Source organism: Oncorhynchus kisutch, unplaced genomic scaffold (assembly GCF_002021735.2).
Source record: "Oncorhynchus kisutch isolate 150728-3 unplaced genomic scaffold, Okis_V2 scaffold1534, whole genome shotgun sequence".
Lineage (NCBI taxonomy): Eukaryota > Metazoa > Chordata > Actinopteri > Salmoniformes > Salmonidae > Oncorhynchus > Oncorhynchus kisutch.
Genome location: NW_022263479.1, coordinates 1 through 25,004, shown reverse-complemented (window position 1 = coordinate 25,004; position 25,004 = coordinate 1). Strand labels below are relative to the sequence as shown.

Here is a 25,004-nt window from a genome sequence, read left to right as displayed (position 1 = left end):
TGCTAGGTAAAGCTCCGCCTTATCTCAGCTCACTGGTCACGATAACAACACCCACCCGTAGCACGCGTTCCAGCAGGTATATCTCACTGGTCATCCCCAAAGCCAACACCTCCTTTGGCCGCCTTTCCTTCCAGTTCTCTGCTGACAATGACTGGAACGAATTGCAAAAATCGCTGAAGCTGGAGACATATTTCCCTCACTAACTTTCAGTGTTGCCAACTTAGCGACTTAGTCGCTGTATTTAGCAAGTATTCAGACCCCTCTGAATACTTGCAGACATTTTCATTTTACTCACTTTTTGTCTCTTCCACAATGTTATTCCTCACTCCTACAGTGTCCATCACAATTACATGCACATGGACAATTATGCAAATTAGGTGATGACATCATTTAGCAACTTCTAGTGACTTTTAGGACAGCCAATAGCTACTTTCCTTACTGAGGTGTTGGCAACACTGCTAACTTTAAACATCGGCTATCTGAGCAGCTAACTGATCGCTGCAGCTGTACAAAGCCCATCTGTAAATAGCCCACCCAATCTACCTACCTCATCCCCATATTGTTTTAATATACTTTCTGCTCTTTGCACACCAGTATTTCTACTTGCACATCATCATCTGCTCATCTATCACTCCAGTGTTAATTTGCTAAATTGTAAATACTTCGCTACTATGGCCTATTTATTGCCTTACCTCCATTTGCACGCACTGTATATAGACTTTCTTTTTTTTCTTCTATTGTGTTATTGACTGTACGCTTGTTTATTCCATCTGTAACTCTGTGTTGTTGTTTGTGTTGCGCTGCTTTGCTTTATCTTGGCCAGGTCGCAGTTGAATATGAAAACTTGTTCTCAACTAGCTTACCTGATTAATTATAGGTGAAATTTAAAAAAATAAGAAAAAACAATTTCTTTCCCAGAAAGGGGATTTAGCTCAGTGGTAGAGCGCATGCTTTGCATGTATGAGGTCCTGGGTTCAATCCCCAGCTTACTCCATTCAAATTTTTGCAATGGCCCATCTCCTACTTTCCAGAATGTTGAAATTCTCAGCAGGAAACAGAGACGTGCTAAATAATTTGCTCTTGTAATCTGAAGAACATGTGTTCAATCCCTGTTCGTACATTTATGTAACAGAAGTGGCATGGTTGCCAACTTCAATTGCATCATTTTCAAAAACTGAAGTTCATGGGTTAGATGACTGTCCATACTTGCGTGTATTTAGAATTGCTGCTATCATTTCATTGTAGTTTCAATGGAGTGGTGTATATAAAAAGTACATTGTATTAATATTGCATTTTATCTGCAAATAAAATTGGATCGAAGCTCAGAGGGGGAGTGCATGCTATTTTAGTACTTGGTTCAATCCCAAGGTTCTCCACTGAGTATTTGTGTGCCAAATTCACATTACACAACTCCTACTTTCCAGAATGTTGAAATTCTCACAGGAAACAGAGATGTTATTTGTGTGCCAAATTCACATTACACAACTACTACTTTCCAGAATATTGATAAATATCTTGCAGCATAGAGTGGCATGGTGGCCAAGCGGTAAGGCGTCGGTCTTGTAAACCGAAGATCATGGGTTCAAATCCCATCCGTGCCTTACTGAAAGATAGCTGGTACCATGGGAAGGTTCTTTCACTGGAGGACTTTGAAGAAAAAAAAAGTTCTCAAAATGGCAACCCTGCTATTATATAGTAAGGGGATGTACCTCTACGGTAGAGCTAATACTTGAAATGCATGCGCTCTGAAGTTAATCACCAAATTTTCTGATGAGTATATTTAGTTGTGAAATGAGCTTTTGCACAACTCTACTTTCCAGAATGTTGACATTTTAAGAAGGAAATAGATGTGCTAAGTCATCTGTTTTTGTAAACTGAAGCACATGGGTTCAATCCTGGGTTCAAGCCTTGTTCGACGTTTATGGAAGCTAGATGATATTATGGAAATGTACTTTCATTAGAACAGTGTAAAGAAAGGGTCAATTGTATTGATATGGCCACTACGACCTGTATGCTCTAGTCGGCTGGCCATCGCTACATATTCGTCGCCAGACCCACTGGTTCCAGGTCATCTTTTTAGTCTATGCTAGGTAAAGCTCCGCCTTATCTCAGCTCACTGGTCACGATAACAACACCCACCCGTAGCACGCGTTCCAGCAGGTATATCTCACTGGTCATCCCCAAAGCCAACACCTCCTTTGGCCGCCTTTCCTTCCAGTTCTCTGCTGACAATGACTGGAACGAATTGCAAAAATCGCTGAAGCTGGAGACATATTTCCCTCACTAACTTTCAGTGTTGCCAACTTAGCGACTTAGTCGCTGTATTTAGCAAGTATTCAGACCCCTCTGAATACTTGCAGACATTTTCATTTTACTCACTTTTTGTCTCTTCCACAATGTTATTCCTCACTCCTACAGTGTCCATCACAATTACATGCACATGGACAATTATGCAAATTAGGTGATGACATCATTTAGCAACTTCTAGTGACTTTTAGGACAGCCAATAGCTACTTTCCTTACTGAGGTGTTGGCAACACTGCTAACTTTAAACATCGGCTATCTGAGCAGCTAACTGATCGCTGCAGCTGTACAAAGCCCATCTGTAAATAGCCCACCCAATCTACCTACCTCATCCCCATATTGTTTTAATATACTTTCTGCTCTTTGCACACCAGTATTTCTACTTGCACATCATCATCTGCTCATCTATCACTCCAGTGTTAATTTGCTAAATTGTAAATACTTCGCTACTATGGCCTATTTATTGCCTTACCTCCATTTGCACGCACTGTATATAGACTTTCTTTTTTTTCTTCTATTGTGTTATTGACTGTACGCTTGTTTATTCCATCTGTAACTCTGTGTTGTTGTTTGTGTTGCGCTGCTTTGCTTTATCTTGGCCAGGTCGCAGTTGAATATGAAAACTTGTTCTCAACTAGCTTACCTGATTAATTATAGGTGAAATTTAAAAAATAAGAAAAAACCATTACTTTCCCAGAAAGGGGATGTAGCTCAGTGGTAGAGCGCATGCTTCGCATGTATGAGGTCCTGGGTTCAATCCCCAGCTTCTCCATTCAAAGCTTTTGCAATGGCCCATCTCCTACTTTCCAGAATGTTGAAATTCTCAGCAGGAAACAGAGACGTGCTAAATAATTTGCTCTTGTAATCTGAAGAACATGTGTTCAATTCCCTGTTCGTACATTTATGTAACAGAAGTGGCATGGTTGCCAACTTCAATTGCATCATTTTCAAAAACTGAAGTTCATGGGTTAGATGACTGTCCATACTTGCGTGTATTTAGAATTGCTGCTATCATTTCATTGTAGTTTCAATGGAGTGGTGTATATAAAAAGTACATTGTATTAATATTGCATTTTATCTGCAAATAAAATTGGATCGAAGCTCAGAGGGGGAGTGCATGCTATTTTAGTACTTGGTTCAATCCCAAGGTTCTCCACTGAGTATTTGTGTGCCAAATTCACATTACACAACTCCTACTTTCCAGAATGTTGAAATTCTCACAGGAAACAGAGATGTTATTTGTGTGCCAAATTCACATTACACAACTACTACTTTCCAGAATATTGATAAATATCTTGCAGCATAGAGTGGCATGGTGGCCAAGCGGTAAGGCGTCGGTCTTGTAAACCGAAGATCATGGGTTCAAATCCCATCCGTGCCTTACTGAAAGATAGCTGGTACCATGGGAAGGTTCTTTCACTGGAGGACTTTGAAGAAAAAAAAAGTTCTCAAATTGGCAACCCTGCTATTATATAGTAAGGGGATGTACCTCTACGGTAGAGCTAATACTTTAAATGCATGCGCTCTGAAGTGAATCCCCAAATTTTCTGATGAGTATATTTAGTTGTGAAATGAGCTTTTGCACAACTCTACTTTCCAGAATGTTGACATTTTAAGAAGGAAATAGATGTGCTAAGTCATCTGTTTTTGTAAACTGAAGCACATGGGTTCAATCCTGGGTTCAAGCCTTGTTCGACGTTTATGGAAGCTAGATGATATTATGGAAATGTACTTTCATTAGAACAGTGTAAAGAAAGGGTCAATTGTATTGATATGGCCACTACGACCTGTATGCTCTAGTCGGCTGGCCCTCGCTACATATTCGTCGCCAGACCCACTGGTTCCAGGTCATCTTTTTAGTCTATGCTAGGTAAAGCTCCGCCTTATCTCAGCTCACTGGTCACGATAACAACACCCACCCGTAGCACGCGTTCCAGCAGGTATATCTCACTGGTCATCCCCAAAGCCAACACCTCCTTTGGCCGCCTTTCCTTCCAGTTCTCTGCTGACAATGACTGGAACGAATTGCAAAAATCGCTGAAGCTGGAGACATATTTCCCTCACTAACTTTCAGTGTTGCCAACTTAGCGACTTAGTCGCTGTATTTAGCAAGTATTCAGACCCCTCTGAATACTTGCAGACATTTTCATTTTACTCACTTTTTGTCTCTTCCACAATGTTATTCCTCACTCCTACAGTGTCCATCACAATTACATGCACATGGACAATTATGCAAATTAGGTGATGACATCATTTAGCAACTTCTAGTGACTTTTAGGACAGCCAATAGCTACTTTCCTTACTGAGGTGTTGGCAACACTGCTAACTTTAAACATCGGCTATCTGAGCAGCTAACTGATCGCTGCAGCTGTACAAAGCCCATCTGTAAATAGCCCACCCAATCTACCTACCTCATCCCCATATTGTTTTAATATACTTTCTGCTCTTTGCACACCAGTATTTCTACTTGCACATCATCATCTGCTCATCTATCACTCCAGTGTTAATTTGCTAAATTGTAAATACTTCGCTACTATGGCCTATTTATTGCCTTACCTCCATTTGCACGCACTGTATATAGACTTTCTTTTTTTTCTTCTATTGTGTTATTGACTGTACGCTTGTTTATTCCATCTGTAACTCTGTGTTGTTGTTTGTGTTGCGCTGCTTTGCTTTATCTTGGCCAGGTCGCAGTTGAATATGAAAACTTGTTCTCAACTAGCTTACCTGACTAATTATAGGTGAAATTTAAAAATATAAGAAAAAACAATTTCTTTCCCAGAAAGGGGATGTAGCTCAGTGGTAGAGCGCATGCTTCGCATGTATGAGGTCCTGGGTTCAATCCCCAGCTTCTCCATTCAAAGCTTTTGCAATGGCCCATCTCCTACTTTCCAGGATATTGAAATTCTCAGCAGGAAACAGAGACGTGCTAAATAATTTGCTCTTGTAATCTGAAGAACATGTGTTCAATTCCCTGTTCGTACATTTATGTAACAGAAGTGGCATGGTTGCCAACTTCAATTGCATCATTTTCAAAAACTGAAGTTCATGGGTTAGATGACTGTCCATACTTGCGTGTATTTAGAATTGCTGCTATCATTTCATTGTAGTTTCAATGGAGTGGTGTATATAAAAAGTACATTGTATTAATATTGCATTTTATCTGCAAATAAAATTGGATCGAAGCTCAGAGGGGGAGTGCATGCTATTTTAGTACTTGGTTCAATCCCAAGGTTCTCCACTGAGTATTTGTGTGCCAAATTCACATTACACAACTCCTACTTTCCAGAATGTTGAAATTCTCACAGGAAACAGAGATGTTATTTGTGTGCCAAATTCACATTACACAACTACTACTTTCCAGAATATTGATAAATATCTTGCAGCATAGAGTGGCATGGTGGCCAAGCGGTAAGGCGTCGGTCTTGTAAACCGAAGATCATGGGTTCAAATCCCATCTGTGCCTTACTGAAAGATAGATGGTACCATGGGAAGGTTCTTTCACTGGAGGACTTTGAAGAAAAAAAAAGTTCTCAAAATGGCAACCCTGCTATTATATAGTAAGGGGATGTACCTCTACGGTAGAGCTAATACTTGAAATGCATGCGCTCTGAAGTTAATCCCCAAATTTTCTGATGAGTATATTTAGTTGTGAAATGAGCTTTTGCACAACTCTACTTTCCAGAATGTTGACATTTTAAGAAGGAAATAGATGTGCTAAGTCATCTGTTTTTGTAAACTGAAGCACATGGGTTCAATCCTGGGTTCAAGCCTTGTTCGACGTTTATGGAAGCTAGATGATATTATGGAAATGTACTTTCATTAGAACAGTGTAAAGAAAGGGTCAATTGTATTGATATGGCCACTACGACCTGTATGCTCTAGTCGGCTGGCCCTCGCTACATATTCGTCGCCAGACCCACTGGTTCCAGGTCATCTTTTTAGTCTATGCTAGGTAAAGCTCCGCCTTATCTCAGCTCACTGGTCACGATAACAACACCCACTCGTAGCACGCGTTCCAGCAGGTATATCTCACTGGTCATCCCCAAAGCCAACACCTCCTTTGGCCGCCTTTCCTTCCAGTTCTCTGCTGACAATGACTGGAACGAATTGCAAAAATCGCTGAAGCTGGAGACATATTTCCCTCACTAACTTTCAGTGTTGCCAACTTAGCGACTTAGTCGCTGTATTTAGCAAGTATTCAGACCCCTCTGAATACTTGCAGACATTTTCATTTTACTCACTTTTTGTCTCTTCCACAATGTTATTCCTCACTCCTACAGTGTCCATCACAATTACATGCACATGGACAATTATGCAAATTAGGTGATGACATCATTTAGCAACTTCTAGTGACTTTTAGGACAGCCAATAGCTACTTTCCTTACTGAGGTGTTGGCAACACTGCTAACTTTAAACATCGGCTATCTGAGCAGCTAACTGATCGCTGCAGCTGTACAAAGCCCATCTGTAAATAGCCCACCCAATCTACCTACCTCGTCCCCATATTGTTTTAATATACTTTCTGCTCTTTGCACACCAGTATTTCTACTTGCACATCATCATCTGCTCATCTATCACTCCAGTGTTAATTTGCTAAATTGTAAATACTTCGCTACTATGGCCTATTTATTGCCTTACCTCCATTTGCACGCACTGTATATAGACTTTCTTTTTTTTCTTCTATTGTGTTATTGACTGTACGCTTGTTTATTCCATCTGTAACTCTGTGTTGTTGTTTGTGTTGCGCTGCTTTGCTTTATCTTGGCCAGGTCGCAGTTGAATATGAAAACTTGTTCTCAACTAGCTTACCTGATTAATTATAGGTGAAATGTAAAAAATATAAGAAAAAACCATTTCTTTCCCAGAAAGGGGATGTAGCTCAGTGGTAGAGCGCATGCTTCGCATGTATGAGGTCCTGGGTTCAATCCCCAGCTTCTCTATTCAAATTTTTGCAATGGCCCATCTCCTACTTTCCAGGAATGTTGAAATTCTCAGCAGGAAACAGAGACGTGCTAAATAATTTGCTCTTGTAATCTGAAGAACATGTGTTCAATCCCTGTTCGTACATTTATGTAACAGAAGTGGCATGGTTGCCAACTTCAATTGCATCATTTTCAAAAACTGAAGTTCATGGGTTAGATGACTGTCCATACTTGCGTGTATTTAGAATTGCTGCTATCATTTCATTGTAGTTTCAATGGAGTGGTGTATATAAAAAGTACATTGTATTAATATTGCATTTTATCTGCAAATAAAATTGGATCGAAGCTCAGAGGGGGAGTGCATGCTATTTTAGTACTTGGTTCAATCCCAAGGTTCTCCACTGAGTATTTGTGTGCCAAATTCACATTACACAACTCCTACTTTCCAGAATGTTGAAATTCTCACAGGAAACAGAGATGTTATTTGTGTGCCAAATTCACATTACACAACTACTACTTTCCAGAATATTGATAAATATCTTGAAGCATAGAGTGGCATGGTGGCCAAGCGGTAAGGTCGTCGGTCTTGTAAACCGAAGATCATGGGTTCAAATCCCATCCGTGCCTTACTGAAAGATAGCTGGTACCATGGGAAGTTTCTTTCACTGGAGGACTTTGAAGAAAAAAAAAAGTTCTCAAAATGGCAACCCTGCTATCATATAGTAAGGGGATGTACCTCTACGGTAGAGCTAATACTTGAAATGCATGCTCTCTGAAGTTAATCCCAAATTTTCTGATGAGTATATTTAGTTGTGAAATTAGCTTTTGCACAACTCTACTTTCCAGAATGTTGACATTTTAAGAAGGAAATAGATGTGCTAAGTCATCTGTTTTTGTAAACTGAAGCACATGGGTTCAATCCTGGGTTCAAGCCTTGTTCGACGTTTATGGAAGCTAGATGATATTATGGAAATGTACTTTCATTAGAACAGTGTAAAGAAAGGGTCAATTGTATTGATATGGCCACTACGACCTGTATGCTCTAGTCGGCTGGCCCTCGCTACATATTCGTCGCCAGACCCACTGGTTCCAGGTCATCTTTTTAGTCTATGCTAGGTAAAGCTCCGCCTTATCTCAGCTCACTGGTCACGATAACAACACCCACCCGTAGCACGCGTTCCAGCAGGTATATCTCACTGGTCATCCCCAAAGCCAACACCTCCTTTGGCCGCCTTTCCTTCCAGTTCTCTGCTGACAATGACTGGAACGAATTGCAAAAATCGCTGAAGCTGGAGACATATTTCCCTCACTAACTTTCAGTGTTGCCAACTTAGCGACTTAGTCGCTGTATTTAGCAAGTATTCAGACCCCTCTGAATACTTGCAGACATTTTCATTTTACTCACTTTTTGTCTCTTCCACAATGTTATTCCTCACTCCTACAGTGTCCATCACAATTACATGCACATGGACAATTATGCAAATTAGGTGATGACATCATTTAGCAACTTCTAGTGACTTTTAGGACAGCCAATAGCTACTTTCCTTACTGAGGTGTTGGCAACACTGCTAACTTTAAACATCGGCTATCTGAGCAGCTAACTGATCGCTGCAGCTGTACAAAGCCCATCTGTAAATAGCCCACCCAATCTACCTACCTCATCCCCATATTGTTTTAATATACTTTCTGCTCTTTGCACACCAGTATTTCTACTTGCACATCATCATCTGCTCATCTATCACTCCAGTGTTAATTTGCTAAATTGTAAATACTTCGCTACTATGGCCTATTTCTTGCCTTACCTCCATTTGCACGCACTGTATATAGACTTTCTTTTTTTCTTCTATTGTGTTATTGACTGTACGCTTGTTTATTCCATCTGTAACTCTGTGTTGTTGTTTGTGTTGCGCTGCTTTGCTTTATCTTGGCCAGGTCGCAGTTGAATATGAAAACTTGTTCTCAACTAGCTTACCTGATTAATTATAGGTGAAATTTAAAAAATAAGAAAAAACCATTTCTTTCCCAGAAAGGGGATGTAGCTCAGTGGTAGAGCGCATGCTTGCATGTATGAGGTCCTGGGTTCAATCCCCAGCTTCTCCATTCAAATTTTTGCAATGGCCCATCTCCTACTTTCCAGAATGTTGAAATTCTCAGCAGGAAACAGAGACGTGCTAAATAATTTGCTCTTGTAATCTGAAGAACATGTGTTCAATCCCTGTTCGTACATTTATGTAACAGAAGTGGTGTAGAGAAATGCTATTTCTCATGTAGGTGACCAAACTATTGTTATAAGGGGGGCTACAACTCAGAGTTGAGCCTGTGGGGTCCCCTACAGGATAGCTCCCGCATTACACTAATGGCCAAAACCAGCGCACACACACATGATCTCCGTTGTCTCTGAACGTTGAATGCCCGAAGAGGATTCTACGATGACGGACAGACTACTGAGCCAATGGCGGAAGACTACAGACTACACCCCAGCTGAACCAATCCAAAGATCCGATCTTCCAGAATCAACCTACATTCTTTCTATATAATAGTGGTGTACTGATCGTAACGGCCTCTTCTTCGTCTGCGCTTCCGTACGAACCAGCGGGAGAGCCGTAATTACGCTGTTCTAGATATCTTCACTCTGAATAAACTGTAGCTTGTCATACAATTTACCACCTTGTCTGAATCGATCCTTGACCGACTCGTCCGTCTACATATCCAATTGCTAACAGAAATGGTAGCAGAGTATAGTTTACTAACGATCCAGTCGAAGTGAGTTGATTTGGGTGTGGAGAAGGCGAGTTGGGGAAAGGACGATTCATTAAATAAATAAGAAAGACGGGTGAAGACTTTCGGGGGAGGGCAACAATTCTGCTCAACTCGGAAAACTGATTTCAAGGTGCACCATATAAAAAATAAGGTAAGCAAAAGCCTGTTAAATCAAACTTTGCATATTGTCGAATAGTCTGTCCAAATTTTTATCAGTTTTTCCGAGTAAGTATGAATTCTTGTGTAAATTTATAATTTGCTGACGAGTCGAAATAACAGTGTATGTGAACATATGTAGTAACGAACCGGCGACGGCCGGTGTGATTTAAATCATTGATGAGATATCAGTCCGGTCAGCACAGTCTGCTAGCTTTCAATGATGAGTGATCACTGTTTTGTCTTTGTTAGTTCCGATAGGGGTCGGGAATAGAGATCAGTAGGGGATAGCTAATTACTATTCTTCAAATCTGGCAGCCGAGGGGGATAAATTGTAATTTTATCCTGTGGCCCGGTACGGCTCAGTCTGATAGAGATTCACCGATAGGGGTCGGACATGTGTGTTAGTTCCGATAGGGGTCGGGAATAGAGATCAGTAGGGGATAGCTAATTACTATTCTTCAAATCTGGCACCGAGGGGGATAAATTGTAATTTTATCCTGTGGCCCGGTACGGCTCAGTCTGATAGAGATTCACCGATAGGGGTCGGACATGTGTGTTAGTTCCGATAGGGGTCGGGAATAGAGATCAGTAGGGGATAGCTAATTACTATTCTTCAAATCTGGCACCGAGGGGGATAAATTGTAATTTTATCCTGTGGACCCGGTACGGCTCAGTCTGATAGAGATTCACCGATAGGGGTCGGACATGTGTGATAGTTCCGATAGGGGTCGGGAATAGAGATCAGTAGGGGATAGCTAATTACTATTCTTCAAATCTGGCACCGAGGGGGATAAATTGTAATTTTATCCCGTGACCCGGTACGGCTCAGTCTGATAGAGATTCACCGATAGGGGTCGGACATGTGTAATAATTCTGATAGGGGTCAGCTCGATAGGGATCAGGAATAGAGATCAGTAGGGGATAGCTAATTACTATTCTTCAAATCTGGCGCCGAGGGGGATAAATTGTAATTTTATCCTGTGGCCCGGTACGGCTCAGTCTGATAGAAATTCACTGATAAGGATCGGCTTTCAGGGGTCAGAGATATAACGTGCTGTTTTGTCTTGTTTTGTCTATTTGTAACTGTTTATGTTATGTTATGTTAAAATGCAATGTGGTTGTAATTGTTTCCATTAAGATTGTTGGTGGTTAGATAGAGGGAGAGAGAGAGAATTATAATAAGGGATATTGGATAAATCCGAAACTTCTATATTGTACCCTATGTACCTATGTTAATAGGTACATGTATAAATGTATAATCAGGAATGAAATGACTGATGTATAATTGAAATAATATCTGAATATAATATTTAAATATTGAGACTAAATAGTCGAATAGATCCCTTGGTTGTGCGCTCCATAATGCTATACAAACCCATGCGGTTTTTCTCAACCTGAATATACGAAGGAGAAGCTCTGAGATAAGGCAGAGCACGAGCAATAGTGTCTCTTCGAATACATCGTGGGTACTAATCAACGTCGGGCGAAGTATATGCTAACTATATTCAGATAGAAGGAGAGAATTTCGATTAAAACTACGATTAAATTCCGATTGAATTAAATTAAATTACGTTTAAAGCAAATTCACAATGGCGACTCCCAATACTCCAAAGCTGAGGTTTAATGAGTTCCTAGAACAAAAAATTGAATATAGATCAGGGGGAAAGGAACGATGGACGCCTATAAAGAAAGTTTGGGAGGGATTGAAGTTAAGATGGACACAAGCAGGTTATCTAGGGGGGTGGCCGCCAACAGGGGCCCAGCTGAAAACAATGGAATGTGAGTTGAGAGGGACGTAGCAGGAGGCCAGAGACAAGGAAGTTGAAAGAAATAAAAGCCATGTATTTAAGAACCAAGGGACCAAACAGAGAATGAACAGAAGGCGGGGCCATTGCGTCTCCCACTGGTCTGCTTACTGGCGTAAATGAAGATTTGTAAGAATCAAATCCTGTGCATGAAACACGCTTGATATTCAGTCGGGGACTAATATCGATATGAATGAGGTCGGGGACAAAGCGAGTGTGGTACATGAGGTGTTTCAGTTGGAGCTGGAACCGGTGAGAATGTTGAAAAAGTCGCAGGCTTGCTGATGAGAGTTATATCATAGAATATTGAGGGGGGTGCATCATCATGCCTGAAGCCTTCATAACGGTATGGAGCATGAGAGCCTGGCTGCAACTTCTCTTATGACATTCCAGAATCGCATTGCAGTAGATATGCTACTGGCGGAGAAAGGTGGAGCTTGTACTATGTTTGGTGAACAGTGTTGCACTTTCATCCCTAATAACGCAGCCTCCGATGGTAGCTTGACCATGGCCCTAGAAGGTTTGAGGACGCTCAATGGTAAAATGAAATCTCATTCTGGGATGGATACCTCGATGTGGGACTCCTGGATGAGTGCGTTTGGTAAATATAAAACCCTGGTGTCCTCCATTTGGGTATCCATTTCGGTGTTCGCTGCCATTTTAGTTCTCTGTGGATGCTGTTGCATTCCATGCATCCGTTCCCTTGCCACTAGGGTTATCTCTAAGCCATTGACCTTCCTCCCCTTCCCAGATGTTTCCTCTGCTGGATAAAGACCTACTTGAATTCGAGGATGAGGAGGAGAGTGCCTATTAGATTTACATTATATCTGCTGTTGCCTTATGGGGATGTATGTATGTGTTATGCAAGTGGATCATTCCGCCTGACTTGCCTAGTTTAAGTCACATCTCTTTGGAGATGTGAAGAGAGGGAATCACAACTTTTTCCTGCGGGAAAAAAGTTGGCTTATGTAGACAAGCATTTACTTTTATTTTGAGCTGTTGTTCTCCGCTCTGTAAAATGAGGGTTGTAAGTTCCTAGGTGGCTGGTAGCCAACTTAGTACATAGTGGGATTGAATGGAGAACATGATGTAATACATATATATCTATTTTGGTTTAAAACCGTGCCTTATTTCATAGTCCCCTTGGGAGAAGTTTCTCTTTGTGTCTGGATCCAGTTAGGTTGTGTCACGTCTCTGGTGAGACGTGAAGAGAGGGTTTTGTAGAGAAATGCTATTTCTCATGTAGGTGACCAAACTATTGTTAAGGGGGGGCTACAACTCAGAGTTGAGCCTGTGGGGTCCCCTACAGGATAGCTCCCGCATTACACTAATGGCCAAAACCAGCGCACACACACATGATCTCCGTTGTCTCTGAACGTTGAATGCCCGAAGAGGATTCTACGATGACGGACAGACTACTGAGCCAATGGCGGAAGACTACAGACTACACCCCAGCTGAACCAATCCAAAGATCCGATCTTCCAGAATCAACCTACTTTCTTTTCTATATAATAGTGGTGTACTGATCGTAACGGCCTCTTCTTCGTCTGCGCTCCGTACGAACCAGCGGGAGAGCCGTAATTACGCTGTTCTAGATATCTTCACTCTGAATAAACTGTAGCTTGTCATACAATTTACCACCTTGTCTGAATCGATCCTTGACCGACTCGTCCGTCTACATATCCAATTGCTAACAGTGGCATGGTTGCCAACTTCAATTGCATCATTTTCAAAAACTGAAGTTCATGGGTTAGATGACTGTCCATACTTGCGTGTATTTAGAATTGCTGCTATCATTTCATTGTAGTTTCAATGGAGTGGTGTATATAAAAAGTACATTGTATTAATATTGCATTTTATCTGCAAATAAAATTGGATCGAAGCTCAGAGGGGGAGTGCATGCTATTTTAGTACTTGGTTCAATCCCAAGGTTCTCCACTGAGTATTTGTGTGCCAAATTCACATTACACAACTCCTACTTTCCAGAATGTTGAAATTCTCACAGGAACAGAGATGTTATTTGTGTGCCAAATTCACATTACACAACTACTACTTTCCAGAATATTGATAAATATCTTGCAGCATAGAGTGGCATGGTGGCCAAGCGGTAAGGCGTCGGTCTTGTAAACCGAAGATCATGGGTTCAAATCCCATCCGTTCCTTACTGAAAGATAGCTGGTACCATGGGAAGGTTCTTTCACTGGAGGACTTTGAAGAAAAAAAAAAGTTCTCAAAATGCCAACCCTGCTATTATATAGTAAGGGGATGAACCTCTACGGTATAGCTAATACTTGAAATGCATGCGCTCTGAGTAATCCCCAAATTTTCTGATGAGTATATTAGTTGTGAAATGAGCTTTTGCACAACTCTACTTTCCAGAATGTTGACATTTTAAGAAGGAAATAGATGTGCTAAGTCATCTGTTTTTGTAAACTGAAGCACATGGGTTCAATCCTGGGTTCAAGCCTTGTTCGACGTTTATGGAAGCTAGATGATATTATGGAAATGTACTTTCATTAGAACAGTGTAAAGAAAGGGTCAATTGTATTGATATGGCCACTACGACCTGTATGCTCTAGTCGGCTGGCCCTCGCTACATATTCGTCGCCAGACCCACTGGTTCCAGGTCATCTTTTTAGTCTATGCTAGGTAAAGCTCCGCCTTATCTCAGCTCACTGGTCACGATAACAACACCCACTCGTAGCACGCGTTCCAGCAGGTATATCTCACTGGTCATCCCCAAAGCCAACACCTCCTTTGGCCGCCTTTCCTTCCAGTTCTCTGCTGACAATGACTGGAACGAATTGCAAAAATCGCTGAAGCTGGAGACATATTTCCCTCACTAACTTTCAGTGTTGCCAACTTAGCGACTTAGTCGCTGTATTTAGCAAGTATTCAGACCCCTCTGAATACTTGCAGACATTTTCATTTTACTCACTTTTTGTCTCTTCCACAATGTTATTCCTCACTCCTACAGTGTCCATCACAATTACATGCACATGGACAATTATGCAAATTAGGGTGATGACATCATTTAGCAACTTCTAGTGACTTTTAGGACAGCCAATAGCTACTTTCCTTACTGAGGTGTTGGCACACTGCTAACTTTAAACATCGGCTATCTGAGCAGCTAACTGATCGCTGCAGCTGTACAAAGCCCATCTGTAAATAGCCCACCCAATCTACCTACCTCATCCCATATTGTTTTAATATACTTTCTGCTCTTTGCACACCAGTATTTCTACTTGCACATCATCATCTGCTCATCTATCACTCCAGTGTTAATTTGCTAAATGTAAATACTTCGCTACTATGGCCTATTTCTTGCCTTACCTCCATTTGCACGCACGGTATATAGACTTTCTTTTTTTCTTCTATTGTGTTATTGACTGTACGCTTGTTTATTCCATCTGTAACTCTGGTTGTTGTTTGTGTTGCGCTGCTTTGCTTTATCTTGGCCAGGTCGCAGTTGAATATGAAAACTTGTTCTCAACTAGCTTACCTGATTAATTATAGGTGAAATTTAAAAAAATAAGAAAAAACCATTACTTTCCCAGAAAGGGGATGTAGCTCAGTGGTAGAGTGCATGCTTCGCATGTATGAGGTCCTGGGTTCAATCCCCAGCTTCTCCATCCAAATTTTTGCAATGGCCCATCTCCTACTTTCCAGAATGTTGAAATTCTCAGCAGGAAACAGAGACGTGCTAAATAATTTTGCTCTTGTAATCTGAAGAACTGTGTTCAATCCCTGTTCGTACATTTATGTAACAGAAGTGGCATGGTTGCCAACTTCAATTGCATCATGGGTTAGATGACTGTCCAAACTGCGTGTATTTAGAATTGCTGCTATCATTTCATTGTAGTTTCAAGAGTGTGTATATAAAAGTACATTGTATAATATTGCATTACAATAATGGCCGAAACTCAGAGGGGAGCATGCTATTTTATACTTGGTTCAATCCCAAGGTTCTCCACTGAGTATTTGAGTGCATTCACATTACACAACTCCTACTTTCCAGAATGTTGAAATTCTCACAGGAAACAGAGATGTTATTTGTGTGCCAAATTCACACACAATACTATTTCCAGAATATTGATACTTTCTTGCATAGAGTGGCATGGTGGCCAAGCGGTAAGGCGTCGGTCTTGTAAACCGAAGATCATGGGTTCAAATCCATCCGTGCCTTACTGAAAGATAGCTGGTACCATGGGAAGGTTCTTTCACTGGAGGACTTTGAAGAAAAAAAAAAGTTCTCAAAATTGGCAACCTTGTATTATATAGATAGTAACCTCTACGGTACCTCTACATATCTAATGCTAAAAAATGGTCTGAGAGTATATTTATGATGAGCTTTTAGTTGTGACTTTGATGTTTTGCAGAAGGAATAGTTGTGGAAAGTTGACTGTTTTTGTAAGGAAATGGGCTAATCCTGGGTTGAAGACTTGTTCGGTTTATGGAAGCAATGATATCAATGGAAATGATTTCATTGACCATAAAAAAAAAATGTAAGGTAAGAAAAGCCTGTTATCAACCTGTTGCATATAGTCGGCTGGCCCTGTCCATATTTTTACAGTGGTTCCAGGTCAAGTTTGATTCTATGGTAAAGCTTTATCTCAGCTCACGGTCACGAAACAAACAGTTATGTGAGCATTGTAGTAACGAACTGGCGACCCCGGTAGTGATTTAAATCATTGATGCCTATCATCCGGTCAGCACAGTCTGCTAGCTTTCAATGCTGAGCTGATCACTGTTTTGTCTTTGCATAGTTCCGATAGGGGTCGGGAATAGCAGATCAGTAGGGGATAGCTACTTTCTATTCTTCAAATTCTGGCTCCGACAGTGTTATTGTCAATTTTATCCTGTGGCCCGGTACGGCTCGTCTGATAGAGATTCACCGATAGGGGTCGGACATGTGTGATAGTTCCGATAGGGGTCGGGAATAGAGATCAGTAGGGGATAGCTAATTACTATTCTTCAAATCTGGCACGGAGGGGATAAATTGTATTTTATCCCGTGACCCGGTACGGCTCAGTCTGATAGAGATTCACCGATAGGGGTCGGACATGTGTGATAGTTCCGATAGGGGTCGGGAATAGAGATCAGTAGGGGATAGCTAATTACTATTCTTCAAATCTGGCACCGAGGGATAAATTGTAATTTTATCCCGTGACCCGGTACGGCTCAGTCTGATAGAGATTCACCGATAGGGGTCGGACATGTGTGATAGTTCCGATAGGGGTCGGGAATAGAGATCAGTAGGGATAGCTAATTACTATTCTTCAAATCTGGCACCGAGGGGATAAATTGTAATTTTATCCCGTGACCCGGTACGGCTCAGTCTGATAGAGATTCACCGATAGGGGTCGGACATGTGTAATAATTCTGATAGGGGTCAGCTCGATAGGGATCAGGAATAGAGATCAGTAGGGATAGCTAATTACTATTCTTCAAATCTGGCGCCGAGGGGATAAATTGTAATTTTATCCTGTGGCCCGGTACGGCTCAGTCTGATAGAAATTCACTGATAAGGATCGGCTTTCAGGGGTCAGAGATATAACGTGCTGTTTTGTCTTGTTTTGTCTATTTGTAACTGTTTATGTTATGTTATGTTAAAATGCAATGTGGTTGTAATTGTTTCCATTAAGATTGTTGGTGGTTAGATAGAGGGAGAGAGAGAGAATTATAATAAGGGATATTGGATAAATCCGAAACTTCTATATTGTACCTATGTACCTATGTTAATAGGTACATGTATAAATGTATAATCAGGAATGAAATGACTGATGTATAATTGAAATAATATCTGAATATAATATTTAAATATTGAGACTAAATAGTCGAATAGATCCCTTGGTTGTGCGCTCCATAATGCTATACAAACCCATGCGGTTTTTTCTCAACCTGAATATACGAAGGAGAAGCTCTGAGATAAGGCAGAGCACGAGCAATAGTGTCTCTTCGAATACATCGTGGGTACTAATCAACGTCGGGCGAAGTATATGCTAACTATATTCAGATAGAAGGAGAGAATTTCGATTAAAACTACGATTAAATTCCGATTGAATTAAATTAAATTACGTTTAAAGCAAATTCACAATGGCGACTCCCAATACTCCAAGCTGAGGTTTAATGAGTTCCTAGAACAAAATTGAATATAGATCAGGGGGAAAGGAACGATGGACGCCTATAAAGAAAGTTTGGGAGGGATTGAAGTTAAGATGGACACAAGCAGGTTATCTAGGGGGGTGGCCGCCAACAGGGGCCCAGCTGAAAACAATGGAATGTGAGTTGAGAGGGACGTAGCAGGAGGCCAGAGACAAGGAAGTTGAAAGAAATAAAAGCCATTATTTAAGAACCAAGGGACCAAACAGAGAATGAACAGAAGGCGGGGCCATTGCGTCTCCCACTGGTCTGCTTACTGGCGTAAATGAAGATTTGTAAGAATCAAATCCTGTGCATGAAACACGCTTGATATTCAGTCGGGGACTAATATCGATATGAATGAGGTCGGGGACAAAGCGAGTGTGGTACATGAGGTGTTTCAGTTGGAGCTGGAACCGGTGAGAATGTTGAAAAAGTCGCAGGCTTGCTGATGAGAGTTATATCATAGAATATTGAGGGGGGTGCATCATCATGCCTGAAGCCTTCATAACGGTATGGAGCATGAGAGCCTGGCTGCAACTTCTCTTATGACATTCCAGAATCGCATTGCAGTAGATATGCTACTGGCGGAGAAAGGTGGAGCTTGTACTATGTTTGGTGAACAGTGTTGCACTTTCATCCCTAATAACGCAGCCTCCGATGGTAGCTTGACCATGGCCCTAGAAGGTTTGAGGACGCTCAATGGTAAAATGAAATCTCATTCTGGGATGGATACCTCGATGTGGGACTCCTGGATGAGTGCGTTTGGTAAATATAAAACCCTGGTGTCCTCCATTTGGGTATCCATTTCGGTGTTCGCTGCCATTTTAGTTCTCTGTGGATGCTGTTGCATTCCATGCATCCGTTCCCTTGCCACTAGGGTTATCTCTAAAGCCATTGACCCTTCCTCCCCTTCCCAGATGTTTCCTCTGCTGGATAAAGACCTACTTGAATTCGAGGATGAGGAGGAGAGTGCCTATTAGATTTACATTATATCTGCTGTTGCCTTATGGGGATGTATGTATGTGTTATGCAAGTGGATCATTCCGCCTGACTTGCCTAGTTTAAGTCACATCTCTTTGGAGATGTGAAGAGAGGGAATCACAACTTTTTCCTGCGGGAAAAAAGTTGGCTTATGTAGACAAGCATTTACTTTTATTTTGAGCTGTTGTTCTCCGCTCTGTAAAATGAGGGTTGTAAGTTCCTAGGTGGCTGGTAGCCAACTTAGTACATAGTGGGATTGAATGGAGAACATGATGTAATACATATATATCTATTTTGGTTTAAAACCGTGCCTTATTTCATAGTCCCCTTGGGAGAAGTTTCTCTTTGTGTCTGGATCCAGTTAGGTTGTGTCACGTCTCTGGTGAGACGTGAAGAGAGGGTTTTGTAGAGAAATGCTATTTCTCATGTAGGTGACCAAACTATTGTTAAGGGGGGGCTACAACTCAGAGTTGAGCCTGTGGGGTCCCCTACAGGATAGCTCCCGCATTACACTAATGGCCAAAACCAGCGCACACACACATGATCTCCGTTGTCTCTGAACGTTGAATGCCCGAAGAGGATTCTACGATGACGGACAGACTACTGAGCCAATGGCGGAAGACTACAGACTACACCCCAGCTGAACCAATCCAAAGATCCGATCTTCCAGAATCAACCTACTTTCTTTCTTCTATATAGTGGTGTACTGATCGTAACGGCCTCTTCTTCGTCTGCGCTTCCGTACGAACCAGCGGGAGAGCCGTAATTACGCTGTTCTAGATATCTTCACTCTGAATAAACTGTAGCTTGTCATACAATTTACCACCACCTTGTCTGAATCGATCCTTGACCGACTCGTCCGTCTACATATCCAATTGCTAACAGTGGCATGGTTGCCAACTTCAATTGCATCATTTCAAAACTGAAGTTCATGGGTTAGATGACTGTCCATACTTGCGTGTATTTAGAATTGCTGCTATCATTTCATTGTAGTTTCAATGGAGTGGTGTATATAAAAGTACATTGTATTAATATTGCATTTTATCTGCAAATAAAATTGGATCGAAGCTCAGAGGGGGAGTGCATGCTATTTAGTACTTGGTTCAATCCCAAGGTTCTCCACTGAGTATTTGTGTGCCAAATTCACATTACACAACTCCTACTTTCCAGAATGTTGAAATTCTCACAGGAAACAGAGATGTTATTTGTGTGCCAAATTCACATTACACAACTACTACTTTCCAGAATATTGATAAATATCTTGCAGCATAGAGTGGCATGGTGGCCAAGCGGTAAGGCGTCGGTCTTGTAACCGAAGATCATGGGTTCAAATCCCATCCGTTCCTTACTGAAAGATAGCTGGTACCATGGGAAGGTTCTTTCACTGGAGGACTTTGAAAAAAAAAAAGTTCTCAAAATGCCAACCCTGCTATTATATAGTAAGGGGATGAACCTCTACGGTATAGCTAATACTTGAATGCATGCGCTCTGAAGTTAATCCCCAATTTTCTGATGAGTATATTTAGTTGTGAAATGAGCTTTTGCACAACTCTACTTTCCAGAATGTTGACATTTTAAGAAGGAAATAGATGTGCTAAGTCATCTGTTTTTGTAAACTGAAGCACATGGGTTCAATCCTGGGTTCAAGCCTTGTTCGACGTTTATGGAAGCTAGATGATATTATGGAAATGTACTTTCATTAGAACAGTGTAAAGAAAGGGTCAATTGTATTGATATGGCCACTACGACCTGTATGCTCTAGTCGGCTGGCCCTCGCTACATATTCGTCGCCAGACCCACTGGTTCCAGGTCATCTTTTAGTCTATGCTAGGTAAAGCTCCGCCTTATCTCAGCTCACTGGTCACGATAACAACACCCACTCGTAGCACGCGTTCCAGCAGGTATATCTCACTGGTCATCCCCAAAGCCAACACCTCCTTTGGCCGCCTTTCCTTCCAGTTCTCTGCTGACAATGACTGGAACGAATTGCAAAAATCGCTGAAGCTGGAGACATATTTCCCTCACTAACTTTCAGTGTTGCCAACTTAGCGACTTAGTCGCTGTATTTAGCAAGTATTCAGACCCCTCTGAATACTTGCAGACATTTTCATTTTACTCACTTTTTGTCTCTTCCACAATGTTATTCCTCACTCCTACAGTGTCCATCACAATTACATGCACATGGACAATTATGCAAATTAGGTGATGACATCATTTAGCACTTCTAGTGACTTTTAGGACAGCCAATAGCTACTTTCCTTACTGAGGTGTTGGCAACACTGCTAACTTTAACATCGGCTATCTGAGCAGCTAACTGATCGCTGCAGCTGTACAAAGCCCATCTGTAAATAGCCCACCAATCTACCTACCTCATCCCCATATTGTTTTAATATACTTTCTGCTCTTTGCACACCAGTATTTCTACTTGCACATCATCATCTGCTCATCTATCACTCCAGTGTTAATTTGCTAAATTGTAAATACTTCGCTACTATGGCCTATTTCTTGCCTTACCTCCATTTGCACGCACTGTATATAGACTTTCTTTTTTTCTTCTATTGTGTTATTGACTGTACGCTTGTTTATTCCATCTGTAACTCTGTGTTGTTGTTTGTGTTGCGCTGCTTTGCTTTATCTTGGCCAGGTCGCAGTTGAATATGAAAACTTGTTCTCAACTAGCTTACCTGATTAATTATAGGTGAAATGTTAAAAAAATAAGAAAAACCATTTCTTTCCCAGAAAGGGGATGTAGCTCAGTGGTAGAGCGCATTCTTCGCATGTATGAGGTCCTGGGTTCAATCCCCAGCTTCTCCATTCAAATTTTTGCAATGGCCCATCTCCTACTTTCCAGAATGTTGAAATTCTCAGCAGGAAACAGAGACGTGCTAAATAATTTGCTCTTGTAATCTGAAGAACATGTGTTCAATCCCTGTTCGTACATTTATGTAACAGAAGTGGCATGGTTGCCAACTTCAATTGCATCATTTTCAAAAACTGAAGTTCATGGTTAGATGACTGTCCATACTTGCGTGTATTTAGAATTGCTGCTATCATTTCATTGTAGTTTCAATGGAGTGGTGTATATAAAAAGTACATTGTATTAATATTGCATTTTATCTGCAAATAAAATTGGATCGAAGCTCAGAGGGGGAGTGCATGCTATTTTAGTACTTGGTTCAATCCCAAGGTTCTCCACTGAGTATTTGTGTGCCAAATTCACATTACACAACTCCTACTTTCCAGAATGTTGAAATTCTCACAGGAAACAGAGATGTTATTTGTGTGCCAAATTCACATTACACAACTACTACTTTCCAGAATATTGATAAATATCTTGCAGCATAGAGTGGCATGGTGGCCAAGCGGTAAGGCGTCGGTCTTGTAAACCGAAGATCATGGGTTCAAATCCCATCCGTTCCTTACTGAAAGATAGCTGGTACATGGGAAGGTTCTTTCACTGGAGGACTTTGAAGAAAAAAAAAAGTTCTCAAAATGGCAACCCTGCTATTATATAGTAAGGGGATGTACCTCTACGGTAGAGCTAATACTTGAAATGCATGCTCTCTGAAGTTAATCCCCAAATTTTCTGATGAGTATATTTAGTTGTGAAATGAGCTTTTGCACAACTCTACTTTCCAGAATGTTGACATTTTAAGAAGGAAATAGATGTGCTAAGTCATCTGTTTTTGTAAACTGAAGCACATGGGTTCAATCCTGGGTTCAAGCCTTGTTCGACGTTTATGGAAGCTAGATGATATTATGGAAATGTACTTTCATTAGAACAGTGTAAAGAAAGGGTCAATTGTATTGATATGGCCACTACGACCTGTATGCTCTAGTCGGCTGGCCCTCGCTACATATTCGTCGCCAGACCCACTGGTTCCAGGTCATCTTTTTAGTCTATGCTAGGTAAAGCTCCGCCTTATCTCAGCTCACTGGTCACGATAACAACACCCACCCGCACACGCGTTCCAGCAGGTATATCTCACTGGTCATCCCCAAAGCCAACACCTCCTTTGGCCGCCTTTCCTTCCAGTTCTCTGCTGACAATGACTGGAACGAATTGCAAAATCGCTGAAGCTGGAGACATATTTCCCTCACTAACTTTCAGTGTTGCCAACTTAGCGACTTAGTCGCTGTATTTAGCAAGTATTCAGACCCCTCTGAATACTTGCAGACATTTTCATTTTACTCACTTTTTGTCTCTTCCACAATGTTTATTCCTCACTCCTACAGTGTCCATCACAATTACATGCACATGGACAATTATGCAAATTAGGGGATGACATCATTTAGCAACTTCTAGTGACTTTTAGGACAGCCAATAGCTACTTTCCTACTGAGGTGTTGGCAACACTGCTAACTTTAAACATCGGCTATCTGAGCAGCTAACTGATCGCTGCAGCTGTACAAAAGCCCATCTGTAAATAGCCCACCCAATCTACCTACCCTCATCCCCCATATTTTTTTAATATACTTTCTGCTCTTTGCACACCAGTATTTCTACTTGCACATCATCATCTGCTCATCTATCACTCCAGTGTTAATTTGCTAAATTGTAAATACTTCGCTACTATGGCCTATTTCTTGCCTTACCTCCATTTGCACGCACTGTATATAGACTTTCTTTTTTTCTTCTATTGTGTTATTGACTGTACGCTTGTTTATTCCATCTGTAACTCTGTGTTTGTTTGTGTTGCGCTGCTTTGCTTTATCTTGCCAGGTCGCAGTTGATAATGAAAACTTGTTCTCAACTAGCTTACCTGATTAATTATAGGTGAAATGTAAAAAATAAGAAAAACCATTTCTCTTTCCCAGAAAGGGGATGTAGCTCAGTGGTAGAGCGCATGCTTTGCATGTATGAGGTCCTGGCTGGGTTCAATCCCCAGCTTCTCCATTCAATTTTTGCAATGGCCCATCTCCTACTTTCCAGAATGTTGAAATCTCAGCAGGAAACAGAGACGTGCTAAATAATTTGCTCTTGTAATCTGAAGAACATGTGTTCAATCCCTGTTCGTACATTTATGTAACAGAAGTGGTGTTAGAGAAATGCTATTTCTCATGTAGTGACCAAACTATTGTTAAGGGGGGCTACAACTCAGAGTTGAGCCTGTGGGGTCCCCTACAGGATAGCGCCCGCATTACACTAATGGCCAAAACCAGCGCACACACACATGATCTCCGTTGTCTCTGAACGTTGAATGCCCGAAGAGGATTCTACGATGACGGACAGACTACTGAGCCAATGGCGGAAGACTACAGGACTACACCCCAGCTGAACCAATCCAAAGATCCGATCTTCCAGAATCAACCTACTTTCTTTTCTATATAATAGTGGTGTACTGATCGTAACGGCCTCTTCTTCGTCTGCGCTTCCGTACGAACCAGCGGAGAGCCGTAATTACGCTGTTCTAGATATCTTCACTCTGAATAAACTGTAGCTTGTCATACAATTTACCACCTTGTCTGAATCGATCCTTGACCGACTCGTCCGTCTACATATCCAATTGCTAACAAAATGGTAGCAGAGTAGTTTACTAACGATCCAGTCGAAGTGAGTTGATTTGGGTGTGAGAAGGCGAGTTGGGGAAAGGACGATTCATTAAATAAATAAAAAAGACGGGTGAAGACTTTCGGGGAGGGCAACAATTCTGCTCACTCGGAAAACTGATTTCAAGGTGCACCATAAAAAAAAAAGAAGGAGCAAAAGCCTGTTAAATCAAACTTTGCATATTGTCGAATAGTCTGTCCAAATTTTTAATCAGTTTTTCCGAGTAAGTATGATTCTTGTGTAAATTTAATAATTTCTGAAGATTCCGAGAATAACAGTGTATGTGAACATATGAGTAAGGAACCGGCGACGCCGTGTGATTAAATCATTGATGAGATATCAGTCCGGTCAGCCAGTCTGCTAGCTTTTCAATGA

General features: G+C 41.2%; 14 non-coding genes across 14 annotated transcripts; all 14 read left to right on the top strand.

Annotated features, from left to right (window-relative positions):
* Positions 1 to 921: 921 nt before the first annotated feature.
* On the top strand, positions 922 to 993 carry trnaa-ugc (transfer RNA alanine (anticodon UGC)). The gene has a single exon. It is a non-coding gene; the product is annotated as a tRNA-Ala (tRNA).
* Positions 994 to 1,529: 536 nt separating this feature from the next.
* On the top strand, positions 1,530 to 1,601 carry trnat-ugu (transfer RNA threonine (anticodon UGU)). The gene has a single exon. It is a non-coding gene; the product is annotated as a tRNA-Thr (tRNA).
* A 1,403-nt stretch (positions 1,602 to 3,004) lies between these two features.
* trnaa-cgc (transfer RNA alanine (anticodon CGC)) lies at positions 3,005 to 3,076 on the top strand. The gene has a single exon. It is a non-coding gene; the product is annotated as a tRNA-Ala (tRNA).
* Positions 3,077 to 3,613: 537 nt separating this feature from the next.
* Positions 3,614 to 3,685, top strand: trnat-ugu (transfer RNA threonine (anticodon UGU)). Its single transcript has one exon. It is a non-coding gene; the product is annotated as a tRNA-Thr (tRNA).
* A 1,404-nt stretch (positions 3,686 to 5,089) lies between these two features.
* On the top strand, positions 5,090 to 5,161 carry trnaa-cgc (transfer RNA alanine (anticodon CGC)). The gene has a single exon. It is a non-coding gene; the product is annotated as a tRNA-Ala (tRNA).
* A 537-nt stretch (positions 5,162 to 5,698) lies between these two features.
* Positions 5,699 to 5,770, top strand: trnat-ugu (transfer RNA threonine (anticodon UGU)). The gene has a single exon. It is a non-coding gene; the product is annotated as a tRNA-Thr (tRNA).
* A 1,405-nt stretch (positions 5,771 to 7,175) lies between these two features.
* On the top strand, positions 7,176 to 7,247 carry trnaa-cgc (transfer RNA alanine (anticodon CGC)). The gene has a single exon. It is a non-coding gene; the product is annotated as a tRNA-Ala (tRNA).
* A 536-nt stretch (positions 7,248 to 7,783) lies between these two features.
* On the top strand, positions 7,784 to 7,856 carry trnat-ugu (transfer RNA threonine (anticodon UGU)). The gene has a single exon. It is a non-coding gene; the product is annotated as a tRNA-Thr (tRNA).
* Positions 7,857 to 14,043: 6,187 nt separating this feature from the next.
* Positions 14,044 to 14,115, top strand: trnat-ugu (transfer RNA threonine (anticodon UGU)). Its single transcript has one exon. It is a non-coding gene; the product is annotated as a tRNA-Thr (tRNA).
* Positions 14,116 to 15,513: 1,398 nt separating this feature from the next.
* Positions 15,514 to 15,585, top strand: trnaa-cgc (transfer RNA alanine (anticodon CGC)). The gene has a single exon. It is a non-coding gene; the product is annotated as a tRNA-Ala (tRNA).
* A 482-nt stretch (positions 15,586 to 16,067) lies between these two features.
* On the top strand, positions 16,068 to 16,138 carry trnat-ugu (transfer RNA threonine (anticodon UGU)). The gene has a single exon. It is a non-coding gene; the product is annotated as a tRNA-Thr (tRNA).
* A 5,682-nt stretch (positions 16,139 to 21,820) lies between these two features.
* Positions 21,821 to 21,892, top strand: trnaa-cgc (transfer RNA alanine (anticodon CGC)). Its single transcript has one exon. It is a non-coding gene; the product is annotated as a tRNA-Ala (tRNA).
* Positions 21,893 to 22,426: 534 nt separating this feature from the next.
* Positions 22,427 to 22,498, top strand: trnat-ugu (transfer RNA threonine (anticodon UGU)). The gene has a single exon. It is a non-coding gene; the product is annotated as a tRNA-Thr (tRNA).
* Positions 22,499 to 23,899: 1,401 nt separating this feature from the next.
* On the top strand, positions 23,900 to 23,975 carry trnaa-ugc (transfer RNA alanine (anticodon UGC)). The gene has a single exon. It is a non-coding gene; the product is annotated as a tRNA-Ala (tRNA).
* The last annotated feature ends 1,029 nt before the right edge of the window (positions 23,976 to 25,004 follow it).